At 41.0% G+C, this 23895-nt stretch overlaps 1 long non-coding RNA gene across 1 annotated transcript; it reads right to left on the reverse strand.

Annotated features, from left to right (window-relative positions):
• Nucleotides 1–7587: 7587 nt before the first annotated feature.
• On the reverse strand, nucleotides 7588–23608 carry LOC140827587 (uncharacterized). Its single transcript, XR_012116993.1, has 3 exons — nucleotides 23463–23608; nucleotides 16672–16764; nucleotides 7588–9219 (listed from the first exon to the last, which is right to left on the reverse strand). It is a non-coding gene; the product is annotated as an uncharacterized lncRNA (long non-coding RNA).
• Between the last annotated feature and the right edge of the window lie 287 nt (nucleotides 23609–23895).

The raw sequence follows: 23895 nt of genomic DNA on the forward strand, positions 1-23895 counted from the left end.
TCAAGGAGCTCTTCGGTGAGCAGACTCGGCCTTTGAGGCATGCCACAGTGAAGGAGCTCATCACTTTACGCATGCGAGATGGGACTTCGGTCCATGAGCATGGCCTAAAGTTGATTGGGCTCGTGGACAAGCTCGTAGGCATGGATTTGATCTTGCCATCGGAGTTGACCACGGATGTGTTGCTGTTGTCACTGCCCAGCTCTTTCGATCCTTTTGTCGTGAACTTCAACATGAACAAGCTTGAGCCCAGCCTTGAAGAGTTGGTGAACATGCTTGTGACCTTTGAGTCCACGATCAAGAAGGAGAAGCAGGTTCTTTTTGTGGGCTCTTCATCTGGCACGAAGACCGGTCCACCTGGGAAGGGAAAGAAGCGTTCTTTCCAGCGTACCAAGAAGAGCGAGCCCTTGAAGAGGCAGACTTCGAGTCCCGTAGTGGCAGCCGCGCCAGTGAAGGCTGAAAAGACTGTTGACATCTGTCACCACTGCAAGAAGCCTGGACATTGGAGGCGTAATTGCAGGGAATATCTTGCCCAGAAGGGTTCTGCCAAAGGTATGTTCTTTATTGAAGTAAATATCTCGATTAACTCTACTTCTTGGGTATTGGATACCGGCTGTGGCTCACATCTCTGTAACGATTTGCAGGTGATGGGAAGAAGTAGAAGGCTCCGAGAGGGTGAGACCTTCTTAAGGATGGGCAATGGAGCAAGAGTTGCTGCCAAGGCCATAGGAGATGTTTGTTTAATTTTGAACAATGATTTTAAGTTTGTATTAAGAGATGTTTTATTTGTACCAGACTTGATTAAAAACATTATTTCCATTCCTATGCTTGATATTGATGGATATTCTTGTTTATTTGGCAAAGGTGTTTGCAATATTTACAAGAATGAATGTTTAGTTGGTACCGGTGAACTTGAAAACAATCTCTACACCTTAAAATTAAAAGATATTCCACTTAACAATGTCCAAACGATAACAACAACAAATAAGCGCAAACAAGATACTCTTAATTCGGCACAATTATGGCATGCTCGATTAGGTCATATATCCCTAAGAAGGATGAACAAGCTAGTGGGAGTTGGCATGTTTGATATGTCTGATATTAACGCTCTCACGACTTGTGAATCCTGTCTGAAAGGAAAGATGACCAAAATTCCCTTTAAGGGCCATGCGGAGCGAGCCAAAGGGTTATTGGATTTGATCCATACCGATGTGTGCGGTCCGCTTAGCATCACCACTAAGCATGGACATGCCTACTTCATCACCTTTACCGATGACCATTCGAGGTATGGGTATGTGTATTTGATGAAATACAAGTCTGAAGCCTTTGAAAGGTTCAAAGAATTCAGAAGTGAAGTAGAGAAGCAATTGGGACGAAGCATCAAGACACTTCGATCGGATCGAGGTGGTGAGTACTTGAGTGCCGAGTTCCAAGAGTATCTTAGAGAGAATGGGATTCTCTCGCAGTGGACTCCGCCCGCTACACCACAGTTAAATGGTGTTTCGGAGCGTCGTAACCGGACTTTGATGGACATGGTTCGGTCTATGATGGGGTTCACGGAGTTGCCGCCATCCTTTTGGGGATATGCGCTTGAAACAGCGGCACTGTTGTTGAACAATGTCCATACAAAGGCAGTTGACAAGACTCCATATGAGATATGGATGGGTAAGCCTCCCAAGTATTCTTATCTAAGAATATGGGGGTGTCCTGCTTATGTGAAGCAGACAGTGGGAGATAAATTGGATAGTCGATCCATTTTATGCTACTTTGTGGGATATCCAAAGAATTCAATTGGATATTACTTCTATCATCCCCAAGAAACAAAGGTGTTTGTTTCTAGGAACGCAACCTTTTTGGAAAAGGAATTTCTATTGGATAGAAAAGGCGAGATGATAGAACTCGAAGAGGTTCGAGAGACACCCACAGTTGTAGAACCCACACCCGAGAAGCCAAGTGAGGAGATACAAGCTCCTAGAAGAACCGAGAGAGTCTCGAGACCACCTGTGAGGTATGGTCTGCTTCTTGAAGAGGGCCATGATGAGCCTAATCTTGGATGTGATCCAAGGACCTTCAAGGAAGCGTTATCTGATGCCGATTCATCCAAATGGCTTGAAGCAATGGAGTCTGAGATGAATTCCATGCATTCGAACCAAGTGTGGAATCTCGTGGATCCACCTGAGGGAATTGTTCCCATAGGGTGTAAATGGATTTACAAGAGGAAACTTGGGGCGGATGGGAAGGTATTGACCTTCAAGGCGCGACTGGTAGCAAAAGGGTATACTCAAAGGCAAGGTGTTGACTATGAGGAAACCTTTTCTCCAGTTGCGATGTTCAAGTCCATTAGGATTTTGCTAGCCATAGCTGCATGGTATGACTATGAGATATGGCAGATGGATGTCAAGACTGCCTTCCTTAATGGGGATATTAAGGAAGAGATTTACATGTCTCAACCTGAAGGGTTTACATCTATCGGAAGTGAGCATATGGTATGCAAACTTCAAAGATCTATTTATGGTCTTAAGCAGGCATCTAGGAGCTGGAACCTCAGATTCGATAGTACAATCAAAGAGTTTGGTTTTACTAAGAATCCTGAGGAACCCTGTGTGTATAAGAAGGTCAGTGGGAGTGCTGTGACATTCCTTGTTCTTTATGTTGATGACATTCTACTCATTGGGAATGATGTAGGAATGTTGCAATCAACAAAGATATGGTTAGCAAGTAAGTTCTCAATGCAGGACTTGGGTGAAGCATCTTTTGTATTGGGAATACAGATCTATAGAGATAGATCAAAAAGATTGCTTGGTCTCACCCAGTCCACATACATTGATACCATCGTGAAGCGGTTCTCGATGGATGAGTCCAAGAGAGGACATCTACCAATGTGTCATGGCGTGTCCCTATCCAAGTCTATGTCTCCCAAGACTGATGCAGAGATAGCGGCGATGACACGAATTCCGTATGCTTCGGCTATTGGTAGTATCATGTATGGGATGATATCTACACGTCCTGACGTGGCATTTGCACTAAGTGTAGTGAGTAGATATCAATCCAACCCTGGTCTTCCACACTGGAAAGCTGTGAAAGACATCCTCAAGTATTTGAGAAGGACCAATAAGTTGTTCTTGGTCTATGGGGGTGGAGAACTAAAATTGGAAGGCTATACCGACTCTAGCTTCCAAAGCGATGTTGATGACTCGAAGTCAACCTCCGGATTCATATTCATGCTCAATGGTGGTGCTGTCTCTTGGAAGAGTTCCAAGCAAGACAGTACTGCGGATTCCACCACTGAGGCAGAATACATTGCTGCATCGGCTGCAGCAAAGGAGGCTGTTTGGATTAGGAATTTCGTCCAAGAGTTGGGCGTCATTCCAAATAGAGTTGCTCCTATCCCGGTGATGTGCGACAACACGGGAGCCATAGCTCAGGCGAAGGAGCCGAGGTCTCATCAGAAGTCCAAACATGTATTGAGAAAGTACCACATCCTCAGAGAGATCGTGGAACGAGGAGAAGTGTCGATCGACAAAGTCGGCTCCGCAGATAATGTTGCTGATCCACTAACCAAGCCTTTACCAGGACCATCATTCGAGAAGCATCGCGAATCAATGGGTCTAAAGTATATGGGTAGTTGGCTCTAGTGCAAGTGGGAGATTGTTAGAGTAGGTGCACGTCGAGCCAAGTGTTGGCCGACTGTTCACGATGAAACTCTTTGTATAAACAATCTTTATTTTAATAATATTTGAATTTATTAATTTGGCGCATCTTTATCTTTATACCCATGCTAGTTGCATAGATAAAGTCCTTGAATATACAAATAGTAGAAAGAATATGAGATGCTCATATGATGAGTATCATGAAACTCATATTTGGAATACTGTATATTCTAAACTGTTCCTAGTCGATTCAGCCGCCACTAAGAAGGATAAAGGCCGCTCGAGTTAGAGACTAGTATCTGCGATGTGAGTACCATGTTTCATTGGTAGGGGACATTGTGATGTCCGAGCATGCAGATAGGTGCTCCTTGTAGAGTGCACTGAACAACCCTCCATAAAAGGACTTTCCAAGTGGTTCTCACTTATCGAGTGGAAAAGTCCTGGTTTATGGTTGTACAGAATTAGTCCTTATGACCCGGGACAACATTGAGACTCTATGTGCTAGCGTTTCACTTTGACTTGTTTACCGACTCTTATGGGGTCATTAGGTGGCAAGGTTGGGTGTTACGGCGAAACATATAGGAGTCGATGCATTGTAGTCGGGGATTCACCGCTTACCTACGGGTATGGATATCCTATGTGTTTATCATGTATGTGTGGGTTGAAATCTCTGATCAGAGTATGGTGGTAATTATGAAAGGGGTTTCATAGATTACACCATCGATGCAACCACGACATGACACATAGTATCGATTCATTGACAACTCTCGATAAACCAATAGTTGTCGAATCGGTCGGGATATATGAGTTGAAGGGACCGTACTGTACGCTAACCATAATTGAATGGTTCTTGCAGGCACTATCATGTGATACCTAGGGAATCACGTAAGCGATGCTGCTAGGCGTTTAACGTGATTGGTTGGGTACTATCAGACTTGAGTTCTGACGTTCTTACTATCAAGGAGTTGATAAGTAAGAATGGAGCAATTGGGGTATGCTCATATAAGGACATGTTTAGTCCGAATCACATAGAGATGTGAACCCACGGCTAGTTGTATCAATGAACCATTGAGGGCCACACAAGTACTTGCTTTGTAAATCCCGAGGAGAAGTAAAATAGTTCAATGTGTTGAACGGCTTATAAATGTGTTTATAAGCGTAAAGAAAATTAGAAGTATGACTTCTATGAGAGAAATATAAATTTTAATTTATGGAAGTGTTCCTAAGATTGAAATTTGGCCAAGTAAATAATGTAGTTGAAAATTGTGATTTTCATAAACATTGTTGTGGACTAAATTAAATTAATTCAAGTGTTGAATTAATTAAACACTAGTGGACTAAGTAGAGTCTAAATAATTAAATTAATTCAAGTGTTGAATTAATTAAATAATATTGAGTCTTGTAGAGCTCAATTTAAATAATTATTTAACTAGTGGGACTTGAGTAAAATCAAGTAATATTTAATTTATCTCAAATGTGTTTGAGATAATAAAATTTAGTCTATGTTTTTTTAATGTGTTAAAAACCATATAATATATAAGTGAGACATGTAGGGTTTGCATGCTTGGGAGGTGAAGAGACTTCAATACTTTTTAATAAAATAATGCATGGCATGGGGAATATCTTTTTCCACTTTTCCCACACCCAAGTCTAGACTTCACTCCCTCACTTGTATCTCTCCTTGGCCGAAAATTTGAGGGATTTTTCTCTCAAATTTTTCTTTCTTTTGTTCTTCATTTTCTTGGAGAAAAATTCTTCTCTTTGATAAATCCTTAAGTTTTTCTAGTGCAAATCTTAAGGGGATTTACATAGCCAAGTGGTGGGCCTTATTCTTGAAGGGGAAAAGAAGGAGCTTGTAGATTTCTCTACCAAAACAAGAGCTTTGTTATTTTAAACAAAGTTGGAGCCATTTCATCAACTCTAAGGATTTGATAGGTAAATTTCTAAAAACATCCTATGTATGTTTTGTTTTTGTAAATATTGCACAAAACCATTTTTCATGGGGGCCGAAATTTTGCTCTTAAAATTTTAATTTTTCGCTTCCGTTGCGTTTCCGGCCTCCGTAACCGGTCCGCTTTCAGAGGCTCTTGTGGTCGGTAAGGATCTGGCACTTCTCTTCATACAGATAGTGCCTCCAAATCTTCAAGGCAAAAACTACTGCGGCCAACTCTAGATCATGGGTAGGGTAGTTCTTCTCATGGGTTTTCAACTGTCTAGAAGCATAAGCTATCACCTTCCCATGCTGCATCAATACGGCGCCAAGGCCGAACTTCGAAGCATCGGTATAAAGAACAAACTCACCGGACCCTGACGGCACGGCCAAAATTGGTGCTGAGCTAAGAGCTTGCTTCAGAGTATCGAAGCTCTTCTGACACTGCCCGCTCCAAACAAATTTCACATTCTTCTTTGTCAGTGCTGTGAGTGGAACTGCAATCGAGGAGAATCCCTTAATGAACTTCCAATAATATCCTGCTAGTCCAAGAAAACTGCGGATCTCTGATGCATTCTGCGGCACAACCCAATCTCTGACTGCTGCAACTTTTGCTGGGTCTACCTCAATGCCACTGCTGGAAACAATGTGGCCTAAGAACGCCACTTTCTCTAACCAGAATTCGCATTTACTGAACTTTGCGAATAATTTGTGCTTCTGCACTGTCTGCAACACTGTGGTCAGATGCCTGCTGTAATCTTCCCGATTCTTGGAGTAGACGAGAATGTCGTCTATGAACACTATCACAAACTGATCAAGGTACGGCTGAAATACGCGATTCATGAGATCCATGAAGATTGCTGGCGCATTCGTCAAACCGAACGGCATCACAAGGAACTCGTAGTGACCATAACGAGTCCTGAAAGTTGTCTTCGAAACATCGGCTTCTCTCACCCTCAACTGGTGATAACTTGAACGCAGATCAATCTTAGAGAAAATCGAAGCTCCCTGCAACTGGTCAAACAGATCCTCAATCCTCAGAAGTGGGTATTTATTTTTCACTGTAACCCTGTTCAACTCTCGGTAGTCAATACAAAGTCTCATAGAGCCATCCTTCTTCACAAATAAGACTGGTGCGCCCCATGGTGAAAAACTTGGGCGAATGAACTCCTTGTCAAGAAGTTCCTGAATCTGCTTCTTAAGCTCTGCCATCTCTGTCGGTGCAAGTCGGTATGGTGCTTTTGATATCGGAGCTGTACCTGGCATAAGCTCGATAGAAAACTCCACCTCTCTCTCGGGTGGCATACCAGAGACATCCTCAGGAAAAACGTCTAGGAAATCTCTAACAATCGGAACATCTGAAGATGACTGACTGGGTGCCTCGGGGACAGATATAAAAGTTGCTAAAAATGCCCGACACCCTCTATGCATGAGCTTCCTAGCCTGGACATAAGGAATAATGCGCGATAAAGGAAAATACCTGTCCGGCTCAAATAAGAACCGCGTCATTCCAGGCGGTCGGACTAGAATAGATCTCTGCTAAAAGTCGATCAAAACTCTGTTCCGCAATAGCCAGTCCATCCCCAGAATGATGTCAAACTCTGGCATCGGCAATAAGATAAGATCCGCATAAACAATATTTTCATGCAACTCAAGGTCTATGTCTCGGATCACATTGGTGGCTGTGATCTCCTCTCCGGAAGGCAAGGATACCGAATAGGCTACATCTAGCCCGATGATCTTAACTTTGAGAAAGTTCGCAAAGACCTCTGAAATAAATGAATGGGTAGCCTCTGAATCTATCAGGGCTTTGGTAGCTGAGCCAGCTATGAAAATTCTTCCTGAAAGTTCGGAACACTAAGTTGAATCCAATAATCACAAGAGCTAAGCTTATAGGCACGCAAAGGTCAGAGTTCTTTTAGCCTAGTTTCCCCAAAACAATATTGAGTAGAGCATGCAATCCTATCGCAATTTCTAAGTTCAAAATCTTAATCCCGATCCCGAAACATTGAAATTTAAATATTAATTTAAAGCTTAAAGGTACCTGTCAAAAGCATGGTCTCCGGGTTCGTTTCCGCTGCATGGAGAGCAAACACCCTGCCTTGGGTAGGCAGGTTCCTCTGAGGGCACTGCGTCAGCACGTGGTCTGGGCTACCACACTTGTAACACTTCCCTGAGCCATACATACATACTCCAGCATGGCGGCGAGTGCACTTGGGACACACTGGGTGCTCAAAGGTCTTAGGGACTGCGCGTCCCCGCTGGTGCTGCTACTGGCATCTGTTTTTGGGTGGACCGTGGAAAGGTCTCTTATTCTGCTGCTGCTGCTGAGGAGGAGGAGGAGGACGGTGCGGTGCATGGAATGGTCGCTTTCCTTGACGGTCTCTCTCAATGTCAAGCTGATCCTGCTCTGCAGCTAGAGCTCTGGAAATAGCAACATCATAAGTAGTAGGGCCACCTACCCTAACATCTCGCCGTAAGATCGGTCGCAAGCCATTCAGAAAGTGCCTCAGCTTGGCACCCACATCATTTGCAATAAGGGGCACAAAATGGCAACCCCTCTCAAACTTACGGATGAACTCCGTGGCAGTAGAATCTCCCTGCCTCAGGGTCATGAACTCTGTAGTCAACCTGGAGCGCACCTCTTCAGTAAAATATTTGGAGTAGAATACCTCCGTAAAGTGTGTCCAGCTCAGTGTAGCCAAGTTCAGGGCTTTGGATGCTCCTTCCCACCATAAGCGGGCATCTCCACCGAATAAATAGGTGGTACAGCGCACTCTGTCTGCATCTCAAAGCTCCATAAACTCGAAGATAACCTCGAGGGACTTGATCCAGCCCTCGGCAATCATAGGGTCCGTCGTCCCTGAAAAATCCTTACGACGCATCTTCATGAATCTCTCGTAAGTAGCCTCAGGCCCTGTCGGCCTAGCTGCCACTGCGGCATTGTTCCCCGCAAACTGTGCGAAGAACCTATTCATCCAAGCTAGCATCTGGGCATTCGTATCCGGTGGAGGTCCCTGCCTCTCTTGCCTCTGATCCTCGCCGTCCTCATGACAGTGCTCACCACCACCTCTCGGGCATCCAACATGGCGTCTAGGGGGCATATTGTTCCATATATAACTCATACGTAACTAGCATGCATAATTCCATAATTTATTTAAATTTAAATAAAGACTGAATAATTGAAATCTGAACGTAAAATATTTCATGAGATCATGCTGTTAAAATGGTTCATGCTTTAAATAAAATGCTGAAATGTAAAACTTACAGACCAAAGACGTGGCTTCGTGAGCTTCTCGTGGTCAGTAGTAGTACAACCCTTTACAAGAACATAGGCTCTGATACCAGCTGTAAAGGACTATAAATCCTTACTTGGAAATTTGCGGAAAATTTAAAAATTTTATTTTTAAATAATTAAAATTTCCTCATTCATAAATGAACTGATAAATAAAGTTTGATGTTCAAAGTGGCAGCGGAAGAAATTAACATTTTTGAAGTGACAGTAAAAAGTTTTTCCAACAATAATTAAAATTTTTTCGCAATCGAATAATAGTAAATGCTGCACTGAGGTCCTCGGGTCCTACTACTGCCGACTCGAGCTGGCTCACTGGTCCCCGCCCTCGATCCCAACATCATGAGTACCTACAACAATCAAGTCTAGTGAGTCTAAAGACTCAGCATGCATATATCGTAGATAACAAGTAATAATAATAATAAAATCTCATGCGAAGTGGAAATATCATGTCATGAGGCATAAAGTGAAAATAACTGATCATGAGTAATTATAATACGTGCATAACTGAACTGAAAATCATAGGTGGAAATGTTTACTCCTTGGAGCCCTGTAATGAAATAGTATGTAATAATTTTCTGGTGAGATTATGGTCTACGTAAGTGGTCCCTGAACTGAACTGAGCTGACCGGTAACTGGCGACTGGACTTAATAATGTACGTCTGATCAGACTACTGCCATAGTACTGGGTGAAACAACTGAACTGACCAGTAACTGGCGACCGGACCTGTAACTGGCGACAGGACTTAGTAATGCTCTCATAACCGGTAACTGACGACCGGACCGATAACTGGCGACCGGATTTAATCATGATAATAAAGTGACCACAAGCAATATCGCATAAATCTCAAAATGAATATTTTTGCACGTAATATAATTAACTAACATAATTAAATATGAACAATTTCGATCTTCTTCCATTAAAATCATGTACTTGCGATATTTAAAAATATCTATATGGCTTGATTGAAGAGTGAAAGAAAATATAAACATGCCTTGTGATACGAATCCTCGTACGATTGAAAGGCAAACACGAATATAGAAATCGCACCCTCAATTCAATAACAAACAAGGAACGATTATTTTGTCCCGATCTTTTGAAACAAGTAAGGATTTTGTGATATTCACCTCTAAGCGATTATAACTTAGCAACAAATATCAACGATAAAACAATGGAATTTCAGACGAACCTTCAAAGAACTTGTTTTGACAATCCGTGCGAAGAACAATCGACAAACGCCACAAAGATACAATCTTTGATAAGTTTGATTTTGATAAACACAAAACACAAGCCTTGCAAATTGAGAGAAATCTCCAATAATTTGTTATAATCTGAATTGGTTCGTTCTTCATTCATATACATTGAATATATAATAATCAATACATGAAAAGTAGTGCCAAAAAGTCATAAAGAAAGTTGTGAAAAAATTCTACACAGAACTGGACCACGGGTGCGTTGCAGACTGGACCGCGGGTGCGGTCAGGCTTCGGAAAAAAAATTAATTTTTTTTTTATTAAACATGACCGCGGGTGCGGCTCTGTTTTGAGCGCGGGTGCGCTAGACCTTCGGCAATTGGACCGCGGGTGCGGTCTCTGTTTTAGCGCGGGTGCGCTGGACCTTCGGCAATTGCACTTGAATAACATTCCAAAGACCTTCAATATCATTCCCATGATTCCCAACCTCCTCTAATTTATACATCCAACTTGTAGGACTTCCTTGATAGCTCATCATGAGTCCTTGAAGTGCATCTTTAAACTTCTTGCTTCGTCCCCTCGTTATAGGTCGTTCGGGCAACTCCAACGACTCCCATGCTTTCTTTGGTGCTTGATCAACCATGTTTGCATCATTCCCCCCTTCTTGAAAAGGATTTGTCCTCAAATCTTGATCATCTCCTACATCAAACAACGAAAGATCACTAACATTAAAAGTAGAACTGACATTGTACTGACCTGGCAGATCAAGTTTATATGCATTGTCGTTGATCCTTTCAATTACTTGAAATGGTCCATCACCCCTAGGTAAAAGCTTTGAACGTCGCTTCTCTGGAAATCTTTCCTTCCTTAAGTGCAACCACACCCAATCTCTCTTTTCAAAAACCATCTTTTTCCTTCCCTTGTTGGCTTGCTTCGTGTATTGTAAATTCTTCTTCTCGATGTTATTCTTGACCTTCTCATGCAAGTTCCTAACAAATTCAGCTTTTTTCTTGCCATCCATATTCAACCTTTCACTCACAGGTAAAGAAATCAAATCCAACGGAGTCAAAGGATTAAAACCATATACAATTTAATGGCGAATAATTTGTAGTAGAATGCACGCAACAATTATAAGCAAACTCAACAAACGGTAAACATTCCTCCCAATTCTTTAAGTTCTTCTTAATAATAGCACGCAAAAGTGTTCCTAAAGTTCGGTTAACAACTTCAGTTTGTCCATCCGTTTGAGGATGACATGTAGTAGAAAACATCAGTTTCGTGCCAAGTTTAGCCCACAAAGTTTTCCAAAAGTAACTCAAGAATGTAACATCACAATCAGACACAATAGTCCTAGGCATACCATGCAACCTAACGACTTCTTTGAAAAACAAATCCGCAATATTTGATGCATCATCGGTTTTATGACAAGCAATAAAATGTGCCATCTTAGAGAATCTATCAACAACAACAAATATTGAATCTCTCCCCTTCTTAGTCCTAAGCAACCCCAAAACAAAGTCCATAGAGATATCAACCCAAGGTTCAATAGGAACAGGAAGTGGTGTATACAATCCATGTGGTTGTGTTCTAGACTTAGCTTGTCTACAAGTAATGTATTTTTCACAAACACGTTCAACATCACGTTTCATATGTGGCCAATAAAAATGCTCATGCAAACAACTCAAAGTTTTAGCCACACCAAAATGCCCATTAAGCCACCCCCATGTGCCTCCCTAACAAGTAATTCACGAATGGATGATCTAGGGACGCACAACCTATCTTCTTTAAACAAGAAACCATGATGCAAATAAAATTTGTCATGTGGACCATGCATACATGTTTCAAATACATTCTTAAAATCCTCATCTAGCACATATAATTCCTTCACATGCTCAAACCCCAAAACTTTAGACTCCAAAGTAGAGATTAGTACATACCTTCGTGATAGTGCGTCAGCCACTACATTTTCCTTACCTTGTTTGTACTTGATGATGTAGGGAAATGTACCTATGAATGCAACCCACTTGGCATGCCGCTTGTTCAACTTCTGCTGCCCCTTAAGGTGCTTAAGAGACTCATGATCCGTATGAATCACAAACTCTTTAGGCCTCAAATAGTGTTGCCACACCTCCAAAGTCCTCACAAGCGCGTACAACTCCTTGTCATACGTTGGATAGTTCAGCGCTGCTCCATTGCGTTTCTCACTAAAGTACGCCACTGGTCGTTCTCCTTGCATCAAAACACCACCAATACCTACACCTGAAACATCACATTCAATTTCAAAAGTATTAGAAAAATCAGGCAAAACAAGTAAAGGCGCATTAATTAACTTTTGTTTAATAATATTAAAAGACTTCTCTTGCTCTTCGCCCCAATGGAATGGAACGTTCTTCTTAATCACCGCCGTCATCGGTGCCTCCAGTGTGCTAAAATCTTTTATAAACTTCTATAGAAGCTTGCAAGACCATGAAAGCTTCGAGCTTGACTAACATTAGCAGGTGTTGGCCAATATCGAATAGCACTTACCTTGTCCTCATCCACTTGTATCCTCTGTGAACTTACCACAAAACCAAGAAAGACAAGTTTGCTTGTACAAAAATCACATTTCTTAAGATTAGCATATAAATGTTCATCCCTGAGTGTTATCAGTACAAGTCTTAAATGCTCAACATGTTCTTCTAAATCTTTGCTATACACAAGAATATCATCAAAATAAACCACAACAAATTTCCCTATGTAAGCACGCAAGACATGATTCATCAACCTCATAAAGGTACTAGGAGCGTTAGTTAAGCCAAAAGGCATGACCATCCACTCATATAACCCGTACTTGGTTTTAAAAGCCGTTTTCCACTCATCACATTCCCTCATTCTAATTTGGTGATAACCACTTTTCAAGTCAATCTTGCTAAAAATACAAGCACCATGCAATTCATCTAACATATCATCTAGTCTAGGTATGGGATGCCTATACTTGATGGTTATATTATTGATTGCCCTACAATCTACACACATACGCCATGAGCCATCTTTCTTAGGAACTAATAAAACAGGTACAGCACAAGGAGACATGGACTCACGCACAAAACCCCTATCTAACAACTCACTTACCTGTAGTTGTAGCTCCTTAGTCTCCTCCGGATTGCTTCTGTAAGCTGGACGATTTGGCAATACACTTCCGGGTACCAATTCAATTTGGTGCTCAATCCCCCTCAATGGTTGTAATCCTTGAGGTAGCTCCTCCGGAAATAGATCTTCAAATTCCTGCAAAAGTGAAATTACAATGCTCGGAAGGGACCCGGCTATATCACTTGTATTAAGGAGGGTCTCCTTATAAACAATCAACACAAGTGGTTCATGTGTGTGCATCAATTGCTTCAACTCACTCTTTTGGGCCATATATGTTTTCTTTTTGGCCTCTTTCCTCTCATTTTCTTTTTCCTCATTTTTCTTTTGTATGGCTATCTCCATTTTTTTATCACTTTTGTTTTTAGCCATTTCATTTTTCTTTTCAAAGGCCATCTCACTTTTTAATTCACTATTTCTTTTGGCCTCATCTCTTTTCTTCTTTTTCAATTGGTCCTCCAACACTTGCTTTGGGGACAAAGAGAGTAAAACAATGGGTTCTTTCTTGAATACAAAAGAATATTTATTTCTAAACCCATCATATGTCACTTGCCTATCATATTGCCATGGTCTCCCTAACAAAATATGACAAGCATGCATTGGCACCACATCACACAACACCTCATCAATATACTTCCCAATCGAAAACGCAACCAAAACTTGTTTGTTCACCTTCACTTCGGCACAGTCATTCAACCACTGTAGCCTATATGGTTGGGGATGTTTCAAAGTAGGCAAGCTCAATTTTTCCACCATTTCAAGACTAGCAACATTGGTACAACTTCCTCCATCTATAATAATGTTGCAAACTTTGCCACTGACAAAACATATAGTATGGAACAAGTTTTCCCTCTGATTCATCTCCTCTTCTTCGACTTGGGCACTCATGATACGCCTAGTCCCTAATGCCTCACCCACAACTGCTTCATATCCCTCATCAGGATCCTCTAATGCAGGCATCTCATCTTCATCCTCTCCATCATCTCCCTCACTTTGAGATTCATACTCCCCATAATTATTCAACACCATCACCCTTTTATTGGGACATTGGCTAGCAATATGTCCAACTCCTTGACACCTAAAACATTTAATATCTCTAGAACGATTAATAGGAGTTTCAGGTTTACCTTGCATTCCCTGCTTAGGCGCCTCCTGTTTAATGTCAACTTTGGGCTTGACCACTACCTTGCTTTCTTCACGTTTAACAACATTGGAACGCCAAGGTGTTGATGTATTCCCAGCTTGTGTGGTACGACCAACTCCTCTCCTCTTGAGTTGTTGCTCAACTTTTATCGCCATCTGCACCATTTCATCTAGATCCAAGTAATGTCTAAGCTCCACTTGGTCTTGAATTTCCCTGTTCAAACCACACAGAAAACGAGCCATAGTAGCCTCACTATCCTCATCTATGTTTGCTCTAGTCATGACTACTTCCAATTCTTTATAGTAGTCCTCAACACTCTTCACACCTTGTCTCAAAGTTTGTAATTTCTTAAACATTTCTCTATAGTAGTGATTTGGTACAAACCTCTTCCTCATTACGCTTTTCATCTCCGCCCAAGTTTCTATAGGCCTCTCATTGCATCTTCTCTTAGTGGTCACTAATTGATCCCACCAAGTAAGTGCATAATCAACAAATTCAACAATGGCCAACCTAACCTTCTTTTGTTCGGAATAATGGTGACAATCAAACACAAATTCAACTCGCTTTTCCCATTCTAAATAAGCATCTGGATCCGACTTACCATGGAACGACGAAATTTTCATCTTAATGCTACCTATGTTATTATCTTCCTTATTCCCATCATCGTACCTACCACGTAAGGCTTCTCTTCTTCCCCTACCAAATCCTCTACCTCTTACGCTTATACCCCAATTCTCGTTTTGGCTCTCCTCTTCTCCTTCCAAATCATAATCATTCTCTTCTTCTTCAACTCTACCCAACCCTTTAGGCTTAGATTTATTTTCACTAGTGCTAACTTCAAGCCTATCCAACCTCTCATATAAAGGATCCAACTCGGCCCTCATCATTCTACTAAAATGCCCAAATAACGCCTCCATTTGAACCTTAGACAACCCCTGGTTAGAACTCTCTCCTACTTCCCTCTCCATTTTAATTTCATATTTTGTACCTGCAATAAAATGTTAGTAGAAATAAAAGATTTTCCTCACCCAAATTCTCACGATCACTCCAAAGAAATAACACTCGCACTCAAATTTTTTTCACTCGAATTTGATAGTTCTCTCAAAGGTGTGCTCAATCTTTATATATATATTTTTTTATCAAACTAACAAGATTCAACTTGTGAACACTTCCAACTGTCTCACTTGGATTGCACAAAAACAAGAACGATAGAATAACACAGAACAAATTTTTTTCGAGAATTCTGGATTATCAAATAACAAAGGATGATAGAAATAACGCAGATCTTGACATAGAACAAAGGATAACACAAATCTGATAACAGAATGAATTTTTGTTTTGTTTTTGATAGATATGACAATAGAAACACAAGGATAACACAGATCTGATAACAGAACGGATATTTAAATTTTTATTTGATTTTTAGAAAGATCTGAAAATGAAGAACAAGATACTTACTTGATTTCAATAAGCCAAAGCTCTGATATCAAATGATACGAATCCTCGTACAAATGAAAGGCAAGCACGGATATAGAAATCGCACCCTCAATTCAATGACAAACAAGGAACGATTATTTTGTCCCGATCTTTTGAAACAAGTAACGATTTTGTGATATTCACCTCTAAGCGATTATAACTTAGTAACAAATATCAACGATAAAACAATTGAATTTCAGACGAACCTTCAAAGAACTTGTTTTGACAATCCGTGCGAAGAACAATCGACAAACGCCATAAAGATACAATCTTTGATAAGTTTGATTTTGATAAACACAAAGCACAAGCCTTGCAAATTGAGAGAAATCTCCAATAATTTGTTATAATCTGAATTGGTTCGTTCTTCATTCATATACATTGAATATATAATAATCAATACATGAAAAGTAGTGCCAAAAAGTCATAAAGAAAGTTGTGAAAAAATTCTAAACGGAACTGGACCGCGGGTGCGCTGCAGACTAGACCGCGGGTGCGGTCAGGCTTCAGGAAAAAAATTAATTTTTTTTTATAAACATGAACGCGGGTGCGGTCCTGTTTTGAGCGCGGGTGCGCTAGACCTTCGGCAATTGGACCGTGGGTGCGGTCTTTGTTTTAGCGCGGGTGCGCTGGACCTTTGGCAATTGCACTTGAATAACACTCCAAAGACCTCCAAAATCATTCCCGTGATTCCAAACATCCTCTAATTTATACATCCAACTTGTAGGACTTCCTTGATAACTCATCATGAGTCCTTGAAGTTCGTCTTTAAACTTCTTGCTTCGTCCCCTCGTTATAGGTCCTTCGGGCAACTCCAACGACTCTCATGCTTTCTTTGGTGCTTGATCAACCACGTTTGCATCACCTTGGTTTGTTTTGACAGAAAGCAAACGAAATAATGACGCGGCGCGCCGGAGACGGATTTCTCTTCACTTTCTCACTTTTTCTCTCTTAATTCCTTTAAACCAAGCATGCACCATAATTATTATAATAGCGTAAAAATCGTAAACGTGATGCATGAACATTTAAAATAACATGAATTTGTGCTCAGGATGCTGCCATAACCGAAATCTCACCCCGGGTGCAAAATGATCGATATTTGCCCTTGGAAACCCAAAAATTATTGTTTTGCCTCTAGACGTAAAATTCCACGTTTTTGACCTTTTCTTAATTCCATTTACTCTAACATGTCCCAAATAATTATTTAAGCCTAGAAGAATTTTTCCATATTTTTATTTGGCTTAAATCGATGAATCTTAAATTAATATTTAAAAACCACATATTAATGTGTTTTAAATCCCGAATTAAACCAAACATTAGCATAAAATTCCCAAATTAAAAACTTAGACTTTTAATAATTATTTGAGCTTAAATATAATTTTTCATAATTTTATTAAGCTTAATTCTAGGTGTTTCAATTAATTCTTTAATTACCTTTTCGTGCGGCGATTAAATCCCGGATAAATCCAAAACTCATCATTTTGATCCAAAACTTACCAAACCATTAAAAATGTCCCAAAACATATTTAAAAGCATCCCTACTCATAAACTCGAACCAAATTCAAAACTTAACTGAATTGTTTTAAAACTTAAAACCGAGGTCCCGGTTTTAACTCGAATCGAACCAAAACTTCCCCAAATTTTACCCAACTTAAAAAATACAATTATCACACTAAAATCCTCAAAATCAGTCGTAACTTTCTCGGCCAAAAATTTATTGTTGCCCTTGAAAGAACACACGACCACCTACCCTCTTCACAATCATAAATCCAACACATGGCTCCACTTACTTAAATTCTTTCGGTCCTCTCACATTACACCACATGCCTAGCCTTAAAATACTCCTAATAATCCCTCAAACTCTCGGCCATAAGTACACATCCGCTAGGAAGTTTCGGTAGTTCCTAAATTTCTCCTCAATTGTGCCACCTTCCTTGTTTGTATTGGTCCCACATGCAGAATTTGAGATAATAAAACTCGAAAATAAAGAATAAACTGGACACCGAGATTTACGTGGATAACCCCTAAAAAATTATTAGGGTAAAAACCACGGGCAAGATGAAAAGAACTCCACTATAATATTTTTTGGTGTACAACTCACTCACTGTGTTTCCAAAGAGAACACACACTCTCTTAATACAGGAGAACAAAATACCTCACAAATATTATAGAATTATACACTCTAAGAAGAAGAGATGCTCAAGAGAAGAGCTGGAGGAACTTTGGGATGATAGAATCAGGGGGAGAGGAGCTCTATTTATAGAGCTCCTTCCATACGCATATCGTGGCTGTCATAAAGACAGCCACCAATCACCAATCACCCATCACCAATCAACTGCCAACCCCTTCCTAACAATTAATTGCCGACATTTCTCCCACTTGGAGATTTGATAGGGAATCAAACACATCTCCACACATCCTTTCAATCTTGCCATTATCTGCTTCTTACGTCTCTGCTAGGCCACTTGAGAATCTACACCACTCAAACTTATCAGTGTTTACTGGCTTGGTCAGAAAATCAGCTATGTTGTCCTTCGTATGGATCTTCTGCATATCCACGCTTCCTTCTTCTACTACTTCCCGTACAAAGTGAAATTGGACTCCAATGTGTTTCGTCCTGGAATGAAAGGCTGGATTCCTTGCGATGTGCAAGGAATTCTGACTGTCACAAAACAAAAGAACATTCTCTTGTTTGTGCCCGATCTCTTCCAATAACCTTTTAATCCATATTGCCTCCTTGCAGCCTTGAGTAGCTGCCATGTATTCTGTCTCTGTTGTAGATAACGCCACAACTGTCTGCAGTTTTGAAACCCAGCTTACTGCTCCCCTCGCAAGTGTAAACACATAATCAGTAGTAGATTTCCTTTTATCAGGATCACCTGCATAATCTGAATCGACATAGCCCCTGAGTGTAAAATCTGATCCTCCATAACATAATGCAGCATTCGAGGTACCCTTAATGTATCTAAGGATCCTCTTAACAGTGCTCCAATGCTCTCGTCCAGGATTCGCCATATACCGACTAACTGCTCTCACTGCTTGAGCAATGTCCGGTCTTGTACAGATCATGGCGAACATCAAACTTCCCACTGCTGATGCATACGGTACTCGAGACATCTCCATCCTCTCTGCTTCACTGCTAGGATACATCTCAGAGGATAACTTGAAGTTAACAGGAAGAGGGGTCGAAATTGGCTTACTATCTTGCATGTTGAAGCGTTGCAAGACTTTCTTCAAATAATTTTTCTGGGAAAGCCAAATCTTTCTGTTACTTCTGTCTCGGTGAACTTGCATCCCTAGAATCTTGTTTGCTGGTCCCAAGTCCTTCATATAAAATTCCCTAGCCAACTGTGCCATCAATCCTTGGACCTGATCTTTGTTGGGGCCTGCTACCAACATGTCATCCACATAAAACAGCAAAATGATATAATCATCACCAGACCTCTTGAAATATGTACAAGGGTCTGCACTCAGTATGTTGTATCCAAGGCTCATAATATAGGAATCAAATCTCTTGTACCAACACATCGGCGCCTGTTTGAGACCGTACATAGATTTGTTCAACCTGCAAACCAAGTTCTCTTTGCCTTTTTCCGCAAAACCTTCTGGCTGGAGCATATAGATTTCTTCTTCAAGATCTCAATGAAGAAACGCCCTTTTTACATCTAGCTGTTCTAGATGTAGGTCAAACACCGCACACAATGCCAACACCATTCTGACTGTTGTAAGTCGAACCATAGGAGAAAATATCTCATTGAAGTCAATGCCTTCTTTCTGAGCATATCCTTTTACCACCAATCTAGCACGATACCGTTCCACTTGGTTATTGCCATCACGTTTGATCTTATAGACCCATCTGTTTCCAATGGCTTTCCTTCCTCGTGGTAGTGTAACAAGATCCCAAGTTTTATTCCTGTCTAATGCCTCCAATTCTTCTTGCATTGCTATCATCCATAATGATACATCTGAGCTTTGAGTAGCCTCGTGGAAACTCGATGGCTCACCATCCTCTGATAATAGACAATATGCAATGTTGCTTTCAGTGACATAATCTGAAAGCCAACCTGATGGTCTTCTGTCTCGAGTTGACTGCCTCACATTGGAAATCTCAGACTCAACATGTTCTTGTTCTTCGTTCTCTGGTACTGCTTCACAAGAAACTTGACCTTCGTCCGTCTTATTTTCCACATGAAAAATAGTAGTTTCTGAATTCGGTGTGCCTTTGTCTCCCTTACTTTATCTTCCTCGAAGATAACATCCCTGCTGATGACAAGCTTGTGAACAGTAGTATCCCACAAGCGAAACCCCTTTACTCCATCAGCATAACCCAAGAAGATACATTTTCTGGATTTCGAATCCAACTTTGATCTTTCTTGCTCATTGTACAGAACGTACACCAGACTTCCAAATGTATGCAAATGAGAATAATCTGTCAGCTTCCCAGTCCACATCTCCATCGGAGTCTTCAGATCAATCGCCACTGAAGGAGAACGATTGATAATATAACAAGCGGTTTTGACTGCTTTCGCGCAAAATGACTTTTCTAGCCCCGCAGACCTCAACATAGCTCTTGTTCTGTCCAACACGGTCCTGTTCATCCGCTCCGCCACTCCATTCTATTGAGGTGTGTAAGCCGTCGTGAATTGTCTTTTGATGCCCTAATTTTGACAAAATATATCAAACTCATCACTGGTATATTCTCCTCCATTGTCAGTCCTCAAACACTTGATTTTCTTTTCAGAATCAAGTTCAACCCGCGCTTTGAAATCTTTGAAGATCTGGAAAACATCTGATTTCTTCTTGATTGGATACACCCAACATCTCCTAGAGAAATCATCAATGAACGAGACAAAGTATCTCGCTCCTCCTAGGGATACAACCGGTGCTTGCCAAACATCCGAATGAATCAGCTCCAATATGCTTTTGCTACTGGTAGTAGAAGTATCAAACTTTAATCTGTGTTGTTTACTGGTAACACAATGCTCACAAAAGGATAGTGATACTTTCGTAAGTCCCGGCAGCAGCTTCCGTTCTGAGAGAATTTTCAACCCCCATTCTGACATATGCCCGAGCTTTCTATGCCATAACACTGTTAATTCTTCTCCTGAACTATTTGATGCAACATCTAATTCTGCCTCTTTGTGTGTTTCTCCCATAAGTACATACAGATTTGCAGCAACCTTTTCCGCCTTCATAACTACAAGCGCGCCTTTCACAATTTTCATTATCCAGTTCTCGATCCGAGTTTTGCACCCGATGTCATCCAATTGCCCCAAGGACAAAAGATTTTTCGTCAGTCCTTTCACATGTCGTACCTCCTGTATGGTGCGAATGGTTCCATCAAACATTTTAATTTTGACAGTATCGACCCCAGTGATTTCCAAGGCATGATCATTCCCATGAATACAGATCCTCCTGAGACTGGTTCATAATGATCAAACCATTCTTTCCGAGACATCATGTGCCACGTCGCTTCTGAATCCATTATCCATGTGTCACAAAATTTGTGTCTGCCTTCTGCAACTGTTGCCGCTTCGCTGAATAATATTTCACCACTTCCTGAAGTACTGGCCACATTTCCTTGAGAACTTTTTTCAATACTCGTACACTCTTTCTTGAAGTGCCCTTTACCGCCACATTTAAAGCAGTAAATATTTTTCTTCTTACTTCTCGACTTTGATCTACCTCGCCTTTGGCTCCCACTGGAGTCACGGTCCATAAATCTTCCTCTTATCATCGGTAACACATCTGCCTGCTTCGAGGATACCAACCTATCTTCCTTATTCTTGCGTCGGCTTTCTTCTCCGAGAACCGCAGTTAAAACATCGTCGAATCTTAGAAAGCCCATAAGAATATTGTTGGTTATGTTAATGATAAGTTGATCATATGAATCTGGTAGATTTTGAACTAGAAGCTCCGCACGTTCATTTTCCCCTATTTAATGCCCCATGGAAGTGAGTTGGGCGAATAGAGTATTTAATGTATTGATATGGTCGGTCATCGATGAGGATTCCGCCATCCGAAGAGTATAAAGCCTTCTCTTCAAGAAAATCATGTTGTGTAGCGACTTAACCTCGTACATCTTTCTCAGAGTATCCCAGATAACTTTGGCTGTTTTTATCTCAGAAATACTTGACAAAACTTCGTCAGCTATAGCCAAGTGTAAATTGGCAACATCATTATCATTCATCTCGTTCCACTTTCCATCATCCGCAATCTCCACGGGTCTATCTCCAATAGCCGCCAAGCAATTCTCCTTTCTTAAAACTGCTTGTATCTTTATTTTCCACAGCATAAAATTGCTTCCATTGAACTTTGCTATCTCGTACCTTCCCGCCATTATGTCTACAACAATTTTAGTAGACCGGACAAAATAATCCCGCCTTAAATAAAAAATCTCAAAAAAACTTTTCTGATGTGGAAGATCAGTCTAGGCTACAACCACAGAGCATACTCAGAATTTTAAGAAATTTTAAACCAAGGCTCTGATACCACTTGTTGGTCCCACGTGCGGAATTTGAGATAATAAAACCCGAAAATAAAGAATAAACTGGACACCGAGATTTACGTGGAAAACCCCTAAAAAATTATTAGGGTAAAAACCACGGGCAAGATGAAAAGAACTCCACTATAATATTTTGTGGTGTACAACTCACTCACTGTGTTTCCAAAGAGAACACACAGTCTCTTAATATAGGAGAACAAAACACCTCACAAATATTATAGAATTATACACTCTAAGAAGAAGAGATGCTCAAGAGAAGAGCTGAAGGAACTTTGGGATGATAGAATCAGGGGGAGAGGAGCTCTATTTATAGAGCTCCTTCCATACGCATATCGTGGCTGTCATAAAGATAGCCACCAATCACCAATCACCCATCACCAATCAACTGCCAACCCCCTCCTAAAAATTAATTGCCGACAGTTTGTCCCTAGCTCACTACCAGTGGTTCCAGCTAATCGGCCTCCCCTCCTAACTCATCTTATGGACTTAAGGGACCTACTGGACTCGAGGAAACTGTGCCATGCAAGCCCGAACAAGCGCATTGCTAGCTTGATGCAACAATCGAAAATCGCGTCTCACTACGTCTCCCTACGAGCGTTCGGTTCCAGGGTGGCTCCAGCAGCGTAGTGTCATCTTACGCCTTGTCTCAGACTCACCATGGAATGATTCAACTCAAGAATTAAATCCCATGCATGCTGGAAGCCGCGCTCCCTCACCGACACGCCAAAAGCTCCACTCGGCCCTTACTCCTTCACACGATCGGTATGTCCCAGGAGTGGTACCAGCAGCACTCAGGCTTTCCTCAGCCACTGATCAGACCCCATATGGCCTGGTCTAGGACTTGGTTCGGCCTCTGCACCGCCCGTCCTACCCCACGCGAGCCACAGCCCCAACGAGCACCACCCCGCTAACTCTCGGTCCTTCCCTCTTCTAGCAACCCTGATCGGTATGGCTCTCCCAAACACAACGTGACACTAATATCAGACTCTTAACAACCCATCCCAGCAGCCCCTTGCACAAATTATCAAAACCGTGAGCCACAACAAAAACAATTGAATGAACAACAAAAATCGAGATTTTCACACAAAAAAGTAACATTTAACAGCATGTATACAGCATATGTGATGCAGAAACAAAGATACAATGCGTGCCTGAATGATGCAGAATGCGGGAGGGAATCGAGCCGAAAGCCGAAGAAATTCTTTATTGCAAGACAATCAAGATCCGAGACCTTAGCTGATGGATTAAATAATGAAACGAGAGAGGAAAGGTGGTGGGGAAATGGTTGGAACCGAGAGAATAAAGAGGAATGAAGAAGAGGGTGTCGGTTGGTTTAAAGAATAATTGATATAGGGTCACCACTTGTACGATAATTAAATGATTAAAAATTCAACTAATGGCCCTTTATTTGTTAATTAAAGTTTAAAAAAAATATATAAGCCTAACAAGTTTAAAAGTAGACTCATTAAATTCAAACACAATCCCGAAAAATATTTCCTGCAATAAATTCATTTTAATTTAAATTGGCTTATACACAGTCCAATTTACGGGTTCTACACATAGGGGAGAGGAAGGAAGGAAAAA

Source organism: Primulina eburnea, chromosome 3, assembly GCF_022965805.1.
Source record: "Primulina eburnea isolate SZY01 chromosome 3, ASM2296580v1, whole genome shotgun sequence".
NCBI lineage: Eukaryota > Viridiplantae > Streptophyta > Magnoliopsida > Lamiales > Gesneriaceae > Primulina > Primulina eburnea.